This window comes from Hibiscus syriacus, unplaced genomic scaffold, assembly GCF_006381635.1.
Source record: "Hibiscus syriacus cultivar Baekdansim isolate YM2019G1 unplaced genomic scaffold, ASM638163v2 tig00110342_pilon, whole genome shotgun sequence".
In the NCBI taxonomy this organism is placed as follows: Eukaryota; Viridiplantae; Streptophyta; class Magnoliopsida; order Malvales; family Malvaceae; genus Hibiscus; species Hibiscus syriacus.
This window is the reverse complement of record NW_024062693.1, coordinates 341,854-360,214: the sequence shown is the minus strand read 5'-3', so window position 1 is coordinate 360,214 and position 18,361 is coordinate 341,854. Positions and strand designations below refer to the sequence as shown.

The window sequence follows — 18,361 nt, the reverse complement described above, 5'->3', positions numbered from 1 at the left end:
AGAAAGGCTATTTTCATCTCTTAATGAAGGTATGTATCGATGCACTACACAATTTATCGATGCATCCCTTAACGTGTGCATCGCTACACTATATATGCATCGGTACACAAATCCCATTCGATGTTTGTATTTTAGGGAGTGCATTGATGCACTCATTATGCATCGATGCACTAATTGCATTCGATGTTCATTTATTTGAGAGATCATCGATACACATTGAATGTGTATCGATGCACACAACCAGAAATGTTATTTTGAGCACGAAAATCCCTTCATAATTCTCTCAATACTTCATATTTCACCTCTTTTTATATCCCTAACTTCCATACACCTTCTTAAACTAATTATTATCCATTCAATACCTCTAAAACTTAAAAATCCAATCCTCCATATAGAATTTAAGAATCTCACTCAAATTCCAATATGTTCTAAATCTAATTCTAACACTTCATATCCCTTAATCAAGTTGGTGACAAGTCAAATTCAACTTCCAATCTCATTTAAACCCTCTTATTCAAATTTTTACTTTATTACCCCTTATATTAAATCTTCCATAACTTCCTTATCTTTAGTTTTTTTCTCCTTTTAAGTTATTTAATCTTTCCTAATGCTCCATCAATTAAAACCATTCTTTTAATTACAAGAAAATCAATTGAAAATCAAACTCACCTTAGTCATGAAGAGCTCACGTTGAGAGGAAGAAGAAACTAAAGAAGACTCTGGAAAAATTATCTCATTCCCACGTGCTTATTGCCCTTATAAAGGGAAATAAAAATCTTCCCTAGAAAATGACCATAATACCCTTATTACTTTCAGACTTTGTTATTCAATCCATCATCAAAACGTTTCATTTAAGTCCCTGAACTTTCCATCTTTTCTGAAATTGGTCACTAAATTTACCAAAATTTTATTTTAGTCATTGTCCCGGATTTCGGGATGTTACACTAACATTTGGTTAAGTTACAAGTCATGTCTAATAAAATTTTAAGTTTTACAAAATAATCTTTAAAATTATATCTAAATTCATGATGGACCAAAATTTATATGGTGAGTAGTTAGTGGGCTAATGGATGTGTGATATGCGGATGAGGGAGGGCGAATGCGAGGCGGGGAATGTCTCAAACTCATCACCGACCCACGAAGGGTATGACTTTTTACATCCACACACGCCTACTATCCACTAAACTTATACCCATCACAACCTCAATTGGAGCAAATACGATGTGAAATCTACGAAATTATACTAGTATGCCATCCCTACACATGAATTAACTACAAAACTAGTCTATGATTCTAAGACTTATTCACGTATAAACAACAATAAGTTACTTGATATCACCTATCAGCTCTACTTTTATAATTTAGTCGTTATAATTATAGATTTATAATTTTATAATTTAATCCATATAAACCTCGACCTACATTGAATTCAATTTTTTTAAAAATCTTCTATTAATTCAATTCAAATCAAAATCCATCTATTTTAGATTTTTTTTAACCATTTCAACACATTTCCTAGATTTTATAACTCATTTATACTAACTAATTACGTTTTACAAATTGATTTACACTAATATTTATTTTTAAAAGAAATTTATTTGGAAAAAACAATCATAAAAAAACTTGTAAATTAAGGAATATTATCCTTGAATTGAAGTAGATTTGCATACAATATCCAGAAAGCAGCGGAATAGCAGCACCAGGTCCATGTCTATTGGAGTAACTCCAGTCATTTTCTTCCACGTCATCAACCCATTTCTCCAACTTTTGTATCCTCTTCTTCTTCATCATCCATTATTGTTTACAATAAGATCCCAGTCAGCGTCAGTCAACGTCTTCACCATCTCTCGCTATTCCGATCTGGTCAGTTCTTTGATCCCTTGAATCCTATCAGTTTCCTTCTTTTTATTGTTTGCTAGAGGATGCTTTTTATTTTCCTTTATTCAGCTTTAAGTTTGTATTAGCACCCGAAATTCTGAACTTTTTTATGGGTTCCATTTTGGGTTTTAGCATATTATGTTTTTTGTTTCAGTGTGGGTTTTATTTTTTCTATTTATTCCATGGATTTTTAGAAATAAAAACAATTTTATTGCGGGTTTTCTGGAAATCCGTGATTTTTTTCCTGAAAGTCACGAACTTGAAGTACTTTTACTAGTTTTTAGCTTATTTGATTTTGGAATTATCAAGTCTTCATTGAACTTATTAGAAGATGGGATCTCGAGTTTTTAATTATTTTGGCTCTCTGTTTAGCTGTCTTTTTCATGATGTCAATAATAATAGGAAAATCTTAGAAATTGGAAGTTCTTCTTGACAAAGTATAATTATAAAAACATAGATATAAGGTACCAATAGGACGCCTCAAAGCTAGATTTGACGGGGTGTTTTCAAACTGTTATTTGTAAGACATTAATTATGATTCAATCATTCAATTGAGAGCCCCTAGTATAGTGGTATAGGTGGTCACCATTGTTAACTCTTGTTTTCATGGTGCATTATATGGGTTTTCGACGTTTACCGTACATCATTGTCGAACTGCTGCTCTTTTAAACTTGCATGAATTTTTGCTTTTTGTTCCTGAATGTATCTATTTGTTGACATGATTATACATTGACTATATGCTGTTTTGAATTTCTTCATATTGGTTCTTCTTGTCTTGATTACATGGGTGTCTGCCTTAAACCATGCATCACTTTTGTGTTAGTTTCCCTTTTTGCATGCGTTTTCTCTATTGCACCCGAATGTTTTGATTTGTTCTGATTGAACCTCTTAAGGCATTCTCCTATCAAAAAAAACCTCTGAAGGCATTCGATTTTCTTTTATGCTATTTGCTCGCCATATTGAAGTTATAACTTATGTTATTGGCTGCAGATATGGATACCAGTGCTGGCCCAAGCTTGTTCCCTTTGCACCGCTGCAAAACTATTCACTTGGTATTAAATTTATTTTTCCTTTTCATGTGCTATGTCCAATGCAGATTTGAAGCTGCTATATATTTGGTTTGAAGGATATTCGAGAATCCCTTCTTTCTTGGCTTTTGCTCGCAAAACAAGGCATTGTCGTCTTATAAAACAATACATCCAGGTGAGGCATGCTCAGGGGATCCATAATGTAGATGGGGATAAGAACTATAAAGCATACATGTCACCAGAATATTTCGATGCACAAATTACTCCTCTCGGCTGGAAACAGGTAAGTAGCAGTCATTGTGTTATCATACATATCTTTGGGCACGTTTTGAATCTATTTTATTCAGGTCATGCTCTTATTGATAATCCAAAGCATACTCATGAGAAGAATTTTATACGAAACCTTGTAATTTTGCAGGTGGATAACTTGCGCAAACATGTCCATGAAAGTGGCCTTTCTAAGAGGATTGATTTAGTGATTGCATCCCCTTTGCTAAGGTAATGGTGCCAGTATTTCTTACTCTTTTCAAGAATCTTTCCTTGATTAATTCTTCTTATGCTTTCTTTTGAATTTAGTAATCTAATGGGCATGAAGTTGAACTATATGAATCATGCTGGTTTCTTATTTGCTAAATTCTTGAATCTATATTAGCTAAAGAGCGGGAAGCCTAGGAATCTAATCTAGATGCACTTTCTCTTCTTTGAGCCAAAGTTTTTTTTTTCAATTTGCACAGTTTTTTATGTTAATGAGCATTATATCATGTTGCCTAACGACTTAATAACTTTTTTTATCAACCCATTTATAATTGGTAGTTGTTACTTGATAGTTTCACAGAACATTTCCTTATAAGATAATTGCTTCTTCTACCTAATCATCTGTAACTGTTTGAAGGGAACTTTCATTAAGTGAAACAGAATGTGAAAGGAGTAATGCTAATGACACCATTGAGTTTCGTATTAAGATCTAGAACTAATCTGTGTGATTGGGGCTTGAAACTTGATTCCTTATTCTGTTATTAATCTTTTCAACCGAGGACGTTGTTGGAGTTATTACTATTAGTACTTGTGACTAATTTATTCATTTAATCTTAAGTCATATGATCTTCAATGAAGTTGTTTCCTTTTGTTCGGGAAAAGATGTTAGTCTGATATAAATTGTTTCAACCAAAATTATTTTTCAGAATTTGAATTGGTGACGCTTAGTTTGGTAAAGCTCCATATTAATTTAGTGAAGATATTTTATTGCATAGAATCATAATTTATCGATGGTGTTCTTTGAACTTTAAATTTGGTTTATAAAACACATGATTAAATCATCAGGCATGCATTAATTGACTATGGCCATGGTATGTCATAGGACATTGCAAACAGCTGTTGGGGTTTTTGGTGGTGAAGGTTATACAGATAGGATGGATGTAGTGCCACTTATGGTGGCAAATGCAGGAAATAGTGGGCGTGCTGCAATTTCAAGTCTAAACTGCCCGCCAATTGTTGCAGTAGAACTTTGTCGAGAACATTTGGTTAGTCTCATTTCACATTTTTGCAGTAATGATGTATTGTTTTTGGATACCATATTTGGTTAATAGAAATAGTGGGAGGTGGGGTATGAATTGTATGATACTCCAAATATATGAAAAAGCATAGAAAAATTTAGCTTACCTATGTTGTATGGACACAGACATACCCCATATTCGACACTCATTATGTGTCCGGATATCCAGGCAAAGGTTAGTAGCTATCAGTGAATTGTTCTTATCAGCTTTTCAGTGTTTTGGTTCTCATCCTGTACTAGGTGTTTGGCTGCCCAAGTTTAGATTTGTGATATCTATTGCTGGTAGTCTGTTTCAGGTTCATTTTTATATTCTATCTTTATGCTTTGACCTTTTAAAATTAGTTTCTTTGCTTCAATATATTGAGCCTTAATCTCTTATACGATTTTTTTTCTTTTGCAGGGAGTCCATACTTGCGATAAGAAAAGAAATATCAGTGACTATAAGTTTCTTTTTCCTGCAGTTTATTTCTCACTGGCAAGTGATTGATCTCTAAGATGCCCCTGAAATGGGGTATTGTTCATGTTTTGATATCCAAACCAAATGTGGTTAGATGCTTGGTTATTTTCAAAGGTGTAAGTTGAATGTCTTTTGAACTGCTATTCAGATAGACAGTGATGATGACACGTGGTGGAAGGCTGACATTAGGGAAACAAAAGAGGAGCTCGTAGCCAGGGGGTTGAAGTTCCTGAACTGGTGCATACCTTATTTTATTCCTTACTATATCCCTCCGTTAATTTTTAGATCATTGTTAACGAGTGTAAGAAGACCCTAATTGGATAGTACATAGAAACTACATCTAACTCGGGACCGTTTGGAATCATCGTAGATTTCTGAATAGCGTAATCAGAATTGATCGTATTTCGGAAGGCAAGGATAACTTAAACCAAACAATATGACTGTTCCATTGTATCATGATTTCTTGCAACTGAAGTTTCTGATATTGCTTTTTCAAATACTGCCGTAGGAAATCTTTCTGATTGACCCCAGCTTCTGTTTTATTTGATTTACTCTTCTGTGAAATTTATAACTTTTATCAAAGATAGTTCTTTGCATTTCTTATATCTTTTCATGTCTTTTGAGGAGACGAGTGGAAAGGTACAATGATCACGTTAATGTTTCATTTGATGTTAGACATACAAACGATTCTCAGGTTTCTTCATATTCGCTTCACAGGTTGTGGACACGGAAAGAGAAGGAGATAGCTATTGTTACCCATAGTGGGTTCTTGTTTCATACATTAAGTGCATTTGGAAATGACTGTCACCCATTGGTGAAGAAAGAAATCTGCAAACAGTACGTATGCTTAAGTGCCTTCCACTTTAGCCTGCCAATGTAAATTTAAGGGTTTCTTTCTTTTCCGCAACGACCACTATGTTGATAATTTCTGTTCAACTCGATTGAGTTCTTCTGCAGCAAATCTTTTTTGGCTGCCATATAATGCAACTTATCATTTAATATGCTTCACAATTGTTGCGTATATGTGGCTTGGAAATATTAAGAAAGGTTTATACTTATGGCTGCATTGTTGTCGTGTTTATTACCTGCTTCTTACGCCTCTCTTTTCATTGTACAGCAACTAGCTTTTGACCGGGCAAAAGAAACATCTTGGATCTAATATCATTTGATGCATGAATTCCCGCATCATAAACTAGTTTTTATACTTCTATTTGTTTGACTAGTTTTGGTTTTACTCGAAAGTATTGCAAGGCAGTGAAAGTTTCTTGATCAAAAGGCATCTTCAATCAAGAGTAGAGTTCTAGCAGAAAAGAAAGTGCATAATAATTTTTAGTGAGAAAAGGAAAATTATAGCCAAGCATGGTTAACTTTTGTCTAAATTTATTGGAAAATGCATCCTTCAAATGATGATAAAAAAGAGCCTTAAACATGAATCCCAACGACTAGAATTAAGTGAAGGTGTTATGTTTCTCCAAAAGAAATAAATCTTCTCCCTTGTACTCGCAGCTTTGCGAATTGCGAGCTTCGTTCCATGGTCATTGTTGACAGAAGGTAAGCTGATGTAAAACACAAACATTTTGCTATTTCAGCATGTATACTCTTAGGACTGCTCAATTTTGGCTTGTTCATGCTCTTATCGACTCTTTTTTCTCTAGTATGATAGGATTTGACCCTTCAACAACTAATTATCCTGGAAAGATTCCATCAGGATTGGATCTCCCAAGTCATTGCCGATGAGAAGGCTGAAGAAAGGACCTGATACATTTCTGTATGAACATTATGTTTCATGTTTATGATTTAGCAATGTCATTGTCAGAAACTCATAATTAGGTATGGCTTATGTTACTATATTATTTAAAGATTCTCATCTTGTCGTGATTTTGGCATGTGGATGAGGAAATTCAACATCGTACTTGAGATACAATGGATTGTAAGAAATTTGTTAAGAACCTGTTGTCAGAATTCCTATGGTTTGCAAAGACGGGAGGTTACAGGGCCCTCTAATCTCAACCATCTTTATGTTATACTCTAAAACTTTGATATGGACATTCTTATCAGTTCTACCTTTATCCTTTATTGGATAACTATCCGATATCTAGTTTCATAATCATAGGAGAGTACAAGGATCATTAAAACCGAAGTCGATTACACTATGCAGTTTTTGGGAAAGTACTAGAATCAGATAGAACATCAGTTTTCTCAGATTATGGCTCATCAGTATGGTAACATATAGCTTATTAAGCCATGTATTAAGAAACATTGCTTTAGGATAAATAATCATATGCTAGATTCTTGAAGAGCCAAAGGGTTTGCTGTAAAATGTTGGCCGTGCATCTTGGAGCTGTAAACAGATTCTATTTGATATTTAAAATGTCATAGAAGGATGCAGGTTTCTTCCTGGATTTAGCACTAAGTTCCTGCAAACATAGATGATTGTTTTATAAAAGCGATGCATCACTTCATAAGTCATACAGAGTTGAGGATATATTACTTGAAAGCAATATAAAATTCGTTTGTATCTCGATTGCAGTAGCCACACGTAAAATTGTAGCTTCACCCCATGGACGGCCAATTAGTTGCAGGCCTATTGGAAGGCATTGTTTGTCATAACCAACCTGAAACGGGCATGATGAGAATTCATAGCAGAATGTTGAAGGACCCCTAGTTGATTGTTTATATTGAATATTTACTTGTTAGTGAGGAAAGAATTGCAGATCACTTGCGGGACAGTAATAGCCGGAAGACCGAGTAGATTACCAGCAAGAATGAACCGCATGAGATAATCTGAAACAGAGTGAAGCATGCATCAGAAAATGGTGAATCTTAATATGCATGAGTAAACGTACAAGTTACTGGTATATTGAAGACGACAAACCTGTAACCTGCATCTGTCTCTCCATCTTTCAAAGCATAACCATCTAGTCAAAGAAACACAGCTTGGATTCCTCCAGCATGTACAAAGAATGGTATCTGACAAATTTTCACAGTTTCCCATCGTTTCTACCGACTTATATTAAACTCTTGAAAGAAAATGCTTGAATCAATTAATTAACAGAAGTTGTTGCAAATGGTAATATTAAACATACATACCCAGTTGTTGGGGTCACTATAACATCAGCTTTCTTGAAGATCTCCGTATGATGATGCATTAGCCTTCGTCTGAAAGGCCAAAACAAGTCGGGCCAAGCGGAAATTGGAACCAGAGTTCAAATATCCCAAATATCTTTAATATATTTTTTGCTAATAAAGTGAAAGCTGTTCCCGATAGAGATGGGTAGTTATATAGACGTATAATGTCAAAAAAAAAAAATTATCAAATAATTATTTTGACTCATATTTTCTTTGAAGCATTTTAGTCCCAACGTTTAGTTGGATGGAAATCATTAATTTACTAACGATCAACTCACGCTAAGTGCTAACGTTCAAAGCGATGACATGACACCATCACATGTCCAAAATGATAATGTGGCATATATCATGTGTTTACAGTGATGATGTGGCACATGTCAATTGATCAAAGTGATGACATGCCACTATCATCACTTTGGACACATGGGATTTGTCGCCTCATCAACATATGTTGACCGTTAATTAACTAACGATTTTCATTTAAATAAGGATCATTTTATCCTAAAATACTTCAAAAAAAATATAGGACAAAGTGACTATTTTGTTAAACATTAGGGGTGAATTTCAACATTATGCCTGATATAGTCACAAGATAAAACAGCAGACTTGTAAATCATACCATTGCCATTTAGCCTTAGACATTGGGCAGCTACATAGTCTGATGCAGTGAATGACCGGAGAAGTGCCATACTAGTACGAGTATCATACGTTAATTTCACACCTTTCCTACATATTTCAGAAAGGAAATGAGGTCATTATTTGTCAAACATCAAAAATACTTTCATAGAACACAAAGCTTAAATAAGTTGGTTCATGGAGCCATCCTTCCATTAAAGTATGGAATTCGAATCCCAATATTTGCAACTCTGTTCTTTATCCTCGTTTTAGCTAGTTAGATACGATAAAAGCAAAGAACCATACCCATCTTCACAATCCGGATTTAACGAGCACAGTGTTTCTGATCCAATGGCAACAATATGAGCAGCGCGCATCTCATTTAGTTCTGGTATTACTATCTCTATTGTCTTCAAATATAACAATCATCAGTTTCATATAACATAAATATGTTGATGCTAAAGTTGAAGGGACTGGGAATTGGCTGCAAGAATAACAACTGAGACCAACTTACTTCACATCCATGATTTTTCGACAAAAGGTTAAGAACATCTTCACAAGCATCCGAGATGTCAGTTGAATTTACATCATTAAACCACTGCAGGAGAAAACTGTATACTGAGAAATATTTCTTGAAGGAAAATTAGAATATTTACTTAAAAACAATGTGTTTTCAAGATAATAAGGGGAACTACCTCTGTATACTTCCCCAGTCGCAGTGATCCCAAAGTGGTTGCATTCTCAAGTGATGTCAAATCTGGAAAACAAGGTGGAGGCTACAAAAAATACAGTATAATAATGATTAAATAATGAAGATGCAAACAACATAAAGAGCAGTTCAGTCACTTGTTGCTCAAACTTGGATGAAATTGGGTACATGTATGTGTCCGACACGGATATATTCAATTTGTTTCCTTTTTTCTTCATGTTTTGAAGAGTTTTTAGAGGGTTAAACCCTTGCACATGTCTGGATATGCGGCAAAACGTGTACTTGAGGAAAGTTGAAAAGTAGAAAAGTAAATAAGTGAAGCTACTTGAGCTTGGGTATGATAACTAAAGCTTGACTAAGCTCGAAATAAAGCCTCTAGACTCGAGTTTTCAAATCGAGCCAGCTCAAGCCTGGCACCGGATTGACACAATTGCACCCTTACGTACAAGAGTGATTAGCTTAATTCAACAAAATACTTGAAAAGACGTATTTGGTTCTGTAACATGAATTTAAGGAACAACATTAGCACAGGAAAATATTTCAAAACTTGGACAAATATTAATAAGGTTCTCAAGGTTACCGGTCTCAAACAGATTCTGTCCCCTGGAGAAGAACCCAAAATTGCTGCATACCTGAAAAAGCTCTGTAGAGTTAGCAATATTAAGAAAACACAACTTTACCAATATTTATTAACTATGTTACTCGGACTCAAGTGTGATTTCTTGTATATGTTTGACTTGACATGATTAACATTCTTTTCAAACTTTTTCATGTATTTGGAGGGTCTTTGGAAGATCAACATCCGTAACTATGTCTAGATATGTGTCAGAAATAGGTGGTGAACATGAATTCTTCAAGAAAAATGAAGAATTAAGAGTGGCATAGCTTTACACCATCACCAGAAAGTTCAACCTCCCAGTTTACCAAAAATGCAAAATATGAATGGTCTTAACTGCTTAGAAATTACATCAAATTGTTACTACAGTTACTGTAATTCAAATGTGCCAGAGATTTACACTAGTATGACATCCTCCACTGTTGAGGCTATTGGTCCAATGATTTCCACAGTCCCAGAATCACATACTGACCTGTAGAGATGAAGCATTGAAAAAAAAAGTAAAAAGAAAAAAAATGGGCCCTTCAGAAAACATAAACCAGTTATCTGTTATGCAGCCTATAGAACAAGAGCTTATCCTTCCATGCTCGTCCGTCCATAAGTTGTTTTCAAGCCCACAACGCCGCAAAGAGATGAAGGAATGCGGACAGAACCTGCCCTTTTTCACGGTTAAGCATCTAACATTAGTATACTGTAAAAGAAATAAGCAAGATTCCAACTAAGGTAATAAATATTTACAACCTCCATCTGTTCCAAGGGCAGCAGATCATAGTCCAGAAGCTATGATTGCTGCTGGACCGGAGGAGGATCCACCTGTATATCTTTCCATTGCATGAGGATTTCTGGTTGTTCTGTACCTCAATATTTTATAAGTTAATTAAGATCAGTTCCGTAAATTGGTATGGTTTGCCATATCTAAATATGCATATTTTTTTATATCTGCTGAATAATAAATATACCCATAGATTGGATTGTTTCCAGTTGTGCCCATGCATAACTCATGCATGTTGGCCTTCCCAACAAGAATCACACCGCAGATCTGTGCTCTCAAGACACAATCTGCATCCTTTTCAACGGAGTGAACCTCGTGCATCCATGACGTTGCACCTATCATTGAAAACAAAAATTTCAATCTATTTTCTTTGAACATCAAAGAAATTTTCTAGGAACATTACTTAGAATAAGTGGTGAGCTTATTTACCCTTAGATGGATGAGGATAGCAGTCGATACCATCCTTGATTGCCATGAAAACCCCATCCAAGATTGACAATGGATTTCCTGCATGATTCACGCCAACGGCTCTTTTTCAATTGTTCTAATCAATAGAATTTTATGCTAACCATAATGTGTGATTTAAGAGTATTAAATAGCTGAACAAATAACGTAATTGTAGTGAATTTCAGGTTAATTTCCACCAATAATAACAATTTCACATTGAAAACTATTATCTAGGTGACTAGCGTGAAAACGATTGTACTAAAAATCACCCCAAGGTAGATTCCCAGGAAAGAGGAGGGTCACAATGGTCCCTCTTAAAACCCACTTTTCTTAGACAGAACTACCAAGACAAGTAATTTTAATAGGACAATAATTAACAACAACTATACCCGACAATAGCTATTAAATAAACATAAAAGAGATCACCAAAATTTAACGAGGTTCGGCCAAAATTATGCCTATGTCCTCGAACACTACTAAAATAATATTCCACTAATAGAGGAAATATTACAAAGAGAGAAAGAGTACAAATAATCTTTAATAGTGAAGAAGACTTATATTTGTGGGATGCTAAACTAAGAAGAGGAGGGCTCTATTTATAACAAAAGAATTTTCCCTCCTCCTTATACACAACCAATGTGGGATTTTTCCAAAAACCAACAAATCTCCACATTGGCAAATTCCACACACATCTCTCAAAAATCCAATCTTAGTAGTGTCTGCAAATTCATCTTTCAATTTGTAACAATATTGACCAAGTCTAAACAATGTTTAAACTTAACCGCAGTTACCACTTTTGTTAACATATCAGCAGGATTCTCAGTGGTCCGAATCTTATAGATTATGACTCCACCTTCTTCTAGAATCTCTCGTACAAAGTGATATCGAACATCGATGTGCTTCGTCCTTGCATGGTAAACCTGGTTCTTTGCTAAATGAATAACACTCTGACTGTCACAATGCACTTTGATGTGCTTATGTTCCATTCCCAATTCACCAAGAAACCCTTGAAACCAAATTGCCTCCTTCACAGCCTCTGTAACTGCCATATACTCTGCCTCTGTAGTAGACAAAGCCACTGTTGACTGTAAGGTGGACTTTCAACTGACTGGTGTCTTTGCAAATGTAAACACATAACCAGTAGTTGATCGACGCTTGTCCAAATCACCTGCATAATCTGAATCACAATACCCAACTACACACTGACCATCTTGTTTGTCTTGCTGAAAGACCAAACCAACATCTATGGTGTTCAGAATATACCGCAGAATCCATTTCACAGCTTGCCAATGCTCCTTTCCAGGATCATGCATATACCTGCTCACAACCCCAACTACCTGTGAAATATCGGGTCTCGTACACACCATTGCATACATCAAGCTACCAACAACACTTGTATACGGAACCTTTGACATGTATTCCCATTCTGCATCATCCTTAGGTGACATGGATGCATCGAGCTTGAAATGAGGAGCAAGAGGAGTACTAACTAGTTTTGACTTCTTATTCATGCCAAAACGTTTTAGTACCTTCCTCAGATATTCTTTCTGAGACAAACAAAGTCTCCACAATTTCTTATCCCTTGATATCTCCATGCCTAGAATCTTCTTCGCTTCACCAAGATCCTTCATCTCAAACTCCTTGTTCAATTGAGTCTTTAGTTTCACAATTTCTGTCTGACTCCTGGAAGCTATCAGCATATCATCAACATAAAGAAGATATATATATGATCCGTCTTGTAGCTTGCGTAAATACATACAATGATCATATTTGTTTCTTGTGTACTTGTACCCTATCATAAATTTGTCAAATCGCTTGTACCACTGCCTTAGAGATTGCTTCAAACTGTACACGATTTTTCTAATTTGCACACCATCTTTTCTTTTTCAGCAACTTTGAATCCATCTGGCTGAGTCATGTAGATTTCCTCATCCAAGTCTCCATGTGAACTAGTTCCAAATCCAACTGCGCTCCCAAAGCCAACAAAATTCTGATAGAGGAATATTTTACAACTGGAGAAAATACTTCATTATAATCAACTCTCTCCGTTTGAGCGTAGCCTTTAGCCACCAATCTTGCTTTGTAACGGATGTTATTCTTGTCAGGAAATCCATCTTTCTTTGCATATAACCACTTGCACTCAATTGCCTTCTTTCCCTTCGGAAGACTAGCTAGTTTCTACTTCTGATCCTTTTGAAGGGATTGCATTTATTCATTCATGGCGATCCTCCACTTTTTATGTTCTGAACTTTGGACTGCTTCATTAAAAGTGACAGAAACGTCATCAATTGCAATTGGTAATGCAAAAGAGACCATATCAACATAACGAGCAGGTTGTTTAATGGTCCTCTTTCTCTTTCTGAGTGCAATTGATTCATGTTGTTGTGGAGGTTCTTGCGTTTTGAACCTCTTCTTCATCTGACTCTTCTTCTACTATAGGAGAGTCAACATCAGTTTCTTTATTGGCTGGGACAATTCTGCTTCCTTCAAACTCCACCTGTTTGGGAATTCTATCTATCTGCTCCAATTTTTCTGAAGTCACCTTTCTTAACATGGTAGATTCATCAAAGGTAACATCCCTGCTGAAGATTATTTTCTTTGTTTCTGGACACCAAAGACGATAGCCTTTCACACCAGAGGTGATCCCCATAAAGATCACCTTCGTTTCTCTTGGATCCAACTTTGACTCCTTAACATGGTAGTATGCAGTGGAACCAAACACATGTAAGGAATCATAATCTGTAGCAGGTTCTCCAAACCATTTCTCTAATGGTGTTTTACCACCAGTAGCAGTCGAAGGTAAGCGGTTGATAAGGTGACAAGCATAGACCAAAGCCTCAGCCCAAAATTCTTTGCCTAACCTAGCATTAGACAACATATACCGAACCTTCTCCACTAATGTCCGGTTCATACGCTCTGCCACCCCATTCTGTTGTGGTGTTTATCTGACAGTGAAGTGCTTGACAATACCTTCTTCTTCACAGACTTTCAGAAATGGATCATTTTTGTACTCTTCACCATTGTCTGTACTGAGACGTTTGATTTTTCTACCTATTTGAGTCTCCACCATCTTTTTCCATTTAAGGAAAAAAACCTAGCACCTCATCCTTTGTCTTCATTGTATACACCCAAACTCTCCGGGAAAAATCATCAACAAAGGTGATATAATAGTGTGTTTTTCCCAATGAAGTTGTCTTGGAAGGCCCCTATACATCTGAATGGTCATAATCCAAAATAAATTTAGTATCATGAATTGTTGTTCCAAATTTCACCCTCGTCTTTTTCCATTTGATGCAATGCTCACAAAAAACTAATTTGCAAGCCTGAGCACCCTTCAATAATCCTTGATCTATCAGCAATTTCAAGGATTTTTTACCAACATGCCCCAAGTGCATATGCCATAACCTGGTCGCTTCTGACTCCTGTTCATCAGTAGAAGCTACCACTGCTGCTGTCCCAACAATTATACTACCCAGAAAGTAATACACATTGTTTCTTTTCCGGATTCCCTTCATTATCAACAGTGCACCAGAGATAATCCTCATAATCCCATCTTTTTGCCCTCACTTCAAAACCTTTTGACTCTAAGGTTCCCACAGAGATGAGATTTCTCATTAAATCTGGTACATAATGGACACCTGTTAAGGTTCTGATTGATCCATCCTGATTCCTCAAGCGAATTGAACCAATCTCAAGTGTGTCAAGAGGGAATTATTTGCTGTGTAGACAATTACACCTTTTAGTTCTTTAAAATCAAAGAACCATTCCTTATTGGGGGTCATATGGTGGCTACAAGCTGAATCTAACAGCCATGAACTGGAACAGCTGGTTGATGGCGTAGCAGCGAATACGAAATTTGAATCTGCATCATCATACTCGACCACATTTTATTTTGAGACAGTCTTTCCCCTTTCAGGTTTGCCTTTATTCTTTAGCCTGGGACATTCTTTCTTCCAGTGCCCTTTTTCTCGACAAAAGACACATTCATCTTTGCTCAATCTGGACTTTGACTTCGATCTCCCTCTCCTTCCTTTATTCTGACTCTTCGAACGACCTCTAACAACAAAGCTTCTGCTTCGACACTTGTGTTTTCTTATTTGTCTTTCTTTCTCAATTCATAACTATACAAGTCAGCAGTCACTTCACTGAGAGACACATCAACCTTCCCATGAAGTAGAGTAGTTTCAAGATACTCAAGCTCATCAGGAAGTGATCCCATCAACATCAGAGCCAGATCTTTGTCTTCAAAAGTCATGTTCATATTCATCAGATCAGTCACCAGTTGATTAAAGCTAGTAATGTGATCATTCATAGCGGTACCTGGTACATAGTTGAAGCGGAACAATCTCTTTTTCATGTAGAGTTTGTTCTGACCGCTTTTCTTCAAATATTTCTCCTCCAGTGCCTTCACAATTTACTTGAAGAAGTTTCTTAGAAAATGCATACTTCTGCTCTCTAGAAAGACACGATCGAATAGTACCACATGCCAATCTATTGATCCTCTTCCATTCTTTCTCCTCAACATCATCTGGTTTATCTCCTTCAATAGCAATGTCTAGACTCTGTTGAAATAGGGCATCTAGAACCTCACTTTGCCACATACCGAAATGACTAGTGTCATAAAAAATCTCCACTGCAAATCTAACATTTGTCATAGGATTTCTTGCCAAAATTGAAGATGAAGAAGCTGTTGACGACGATGTGGATGTTTTTGTGTCGTCTGTCATTTCTGCTAACAATTCTATTTAATAGCTGTCAATGCGGAATGTCAATTAGCTCAAGGAATTTTTTTTCTGATGTGGAAGATCAGCCTAAGCCGCAACCACAGAACATACTAAAATAAACCAAGAGCTCTGATGCCAATTGTTGTGGAATTCGGGTTAATTTCCACCAATAATAACAAATTCACCTTGAAAACTATTATCTAGGTGACTAGTGTGAAAACGATTGTACTAAAAATCACCCCAAGGTAGATTCTCAGGAAAGAGGAGGAGCCACAATGATCCCTCTTAAAACCCACTTTCCTTAGACAGAACTAATAAGACAAGTAATTTTAATAGGACAATAATTACAATAACTATACCCGACAATAGCTATTAAATATACATAAAAAGAACATCAAAATTTAACGAGGTTCGGCCAAAATTATGCCTATGTCCTCGATCACTACTAAAATAATATTTCACTAATAGAGGAAATATTACAAAGAGAGAAAGAGTACAAATAACCTTTAATAGTGAAAAAGGCTTATATTTGTGGGATGCTAAACTAAGGAGGAGAAAGACTCTATTTATAACAAAAGAATTTCCCCTCCTTCTTATACACAACCAATGTGGGATTTTGCCAAAAACCAACAATAATGTATACTTCCTTCCATATGTCCTCGTTATCGAATGAAATCAATAACGGTGTTGGGGGCCTATGATAGTTGCACTCTTCGATTACTGAGATGATCTTTTCGGCAACCTATAAACCAAAAGAGAATATTTTCTTCTGTAAATTTAGAGTGAAAGCAACTCTCTGGTGTTTAAAGTCGACTTACCATGGAAGGTGTCACAATTTTATGTCGATAAGCATGAGCATAGTCACGAATCTTCCATTAACAAAACGATGGAAGCAAATCCCCGCTCCAGCAACTAGGTGTCATAATGAGGAAGACACTTTAAGGCTGATCCAACTCGACCCTCAGGTGTTCCTTCTTCATCCGCAGTGACAACGCAAGGTTCTGCGTCTGGCTTGATATGCACAAATGATCAGTTGGTCTTCTGAAGTACAACAAATTACTGATATGTTTCTTGGTCAGTCCACATTTCTCATTCTCAAACTCAAAATAACCAAAACAACATATTACCGATATAGGCATGCCAACTACCATCTTCTAGTATCCAATTTCAAAACTTGTTAACAACGAATTGACCAATTATGACATGGTAAAATACTAAAATGCAAAAACTATAGAGAAGCTAAACCTTGAGGAGGGAATTCAGGTTTAAACATTGGTGCTTCTGGTATCACAGTGTTCTGCAACATCTGCAAAATAACAACAAAAAAAGAACATGAAAATCACCATTGAATTCTCCTGAGAATACCCTTAAACTGATAAGCATAAAAACAAACAGAAAGAGGGCAAAGAAAATGGACCTCGACCATTTTGTTCTGCTTTTTCAAGAAAGACATAATCGAAGAACCTATGACCGGAGCTTCAGCCATCGTCACAGACAGCTTCAGCGTCAAACCCGTTCAATGAGGAGCTGCAAAGCACCCAATGCTAAAAATCATCAAATTCTAAGCCAAAGGGGGTCGTAATTCAGATATATCAAATATCCATGAAGAAAAGGACATTTAGACATACATACAAATCGTGAAAACTGATACCTTTGATCACTTCAGGCTCGTACTTGACGGTCGACAAGTCCAGTTTCTCGACCGGCACCATTACCTTCTTCTTCCCCATCTCTGTTAATGAAGCTTTGACTTACAAATGAGGGCGGTGAATTGTGTATAAGCTATTTTGCGTGAGTTTTGAAGGAGTCTTTATTGGCATTGACTCGCAAGGTGATCAATGATGATCTGGGTGTCTACGAAGCCAGAAATTTTGTATCAACCGTCGTTTTTCACGTATTAATTAAATGACAACCATATTTTTTTTATCAATTCTTTAATTATTGGCTCAATGTAAGCATCCTATCGAATTCGTTAAAAAAAAATCGTCTGCCGCCATAAATTTTCTTCAAGTTTTTCCAGAATAAAATCCTTTGATTTTTTAAAAATATCCTAAAATCCATAAATTAAAAAAAAAATCTTAAAATTCATACACCCTAAAACTTATCTACCAGCGTCAAGTTAACCACCGTCGTCACACACAAAAAAATCCTAAATTTCTAAACGATAAATATTTAAATTCCTTCAAACACTATTTAGATAGACATCCACCAATCTTCGATTTAAGTGACGATGTATGTTCACCGAATGCAATAGACTAATGAACAATGAAATAGTATTTGAAATTTTTTATATTTTAATAATTCAAAATTATAAAAAATTTAAAATTTCATTTATAAATTTAAAACAATTAACCTTCGAATAAATATCTTACGATTTTGTCATATTTTATTAGTCAATATCTATGTGAAAATATTATTAGTTTTCTTTTTGAAA

The 18,361-nt window shown here is 35.7% G+C and overlaps 2 pseudogenes; one reads left to right on the top strand and one right to left on the bottom strand.

Moving 5' to 3' along the window:
• Positions 1 to 1,789: 1,789 nt before the first annotated feature.
• Positions 1,790 to 6,939, top strand: LOC120120598 (annotated as a pseudogene).
• A 108-nt stretch (positions 6,940 to 7,047) lies between these two features.
• On the bottom strand, positions 7,048 to 17,694 carry LOC120120597 (annotated as a pseudogene).
• Positions 17,695 to 18,361: the final 667 nt, after the last annotated feature.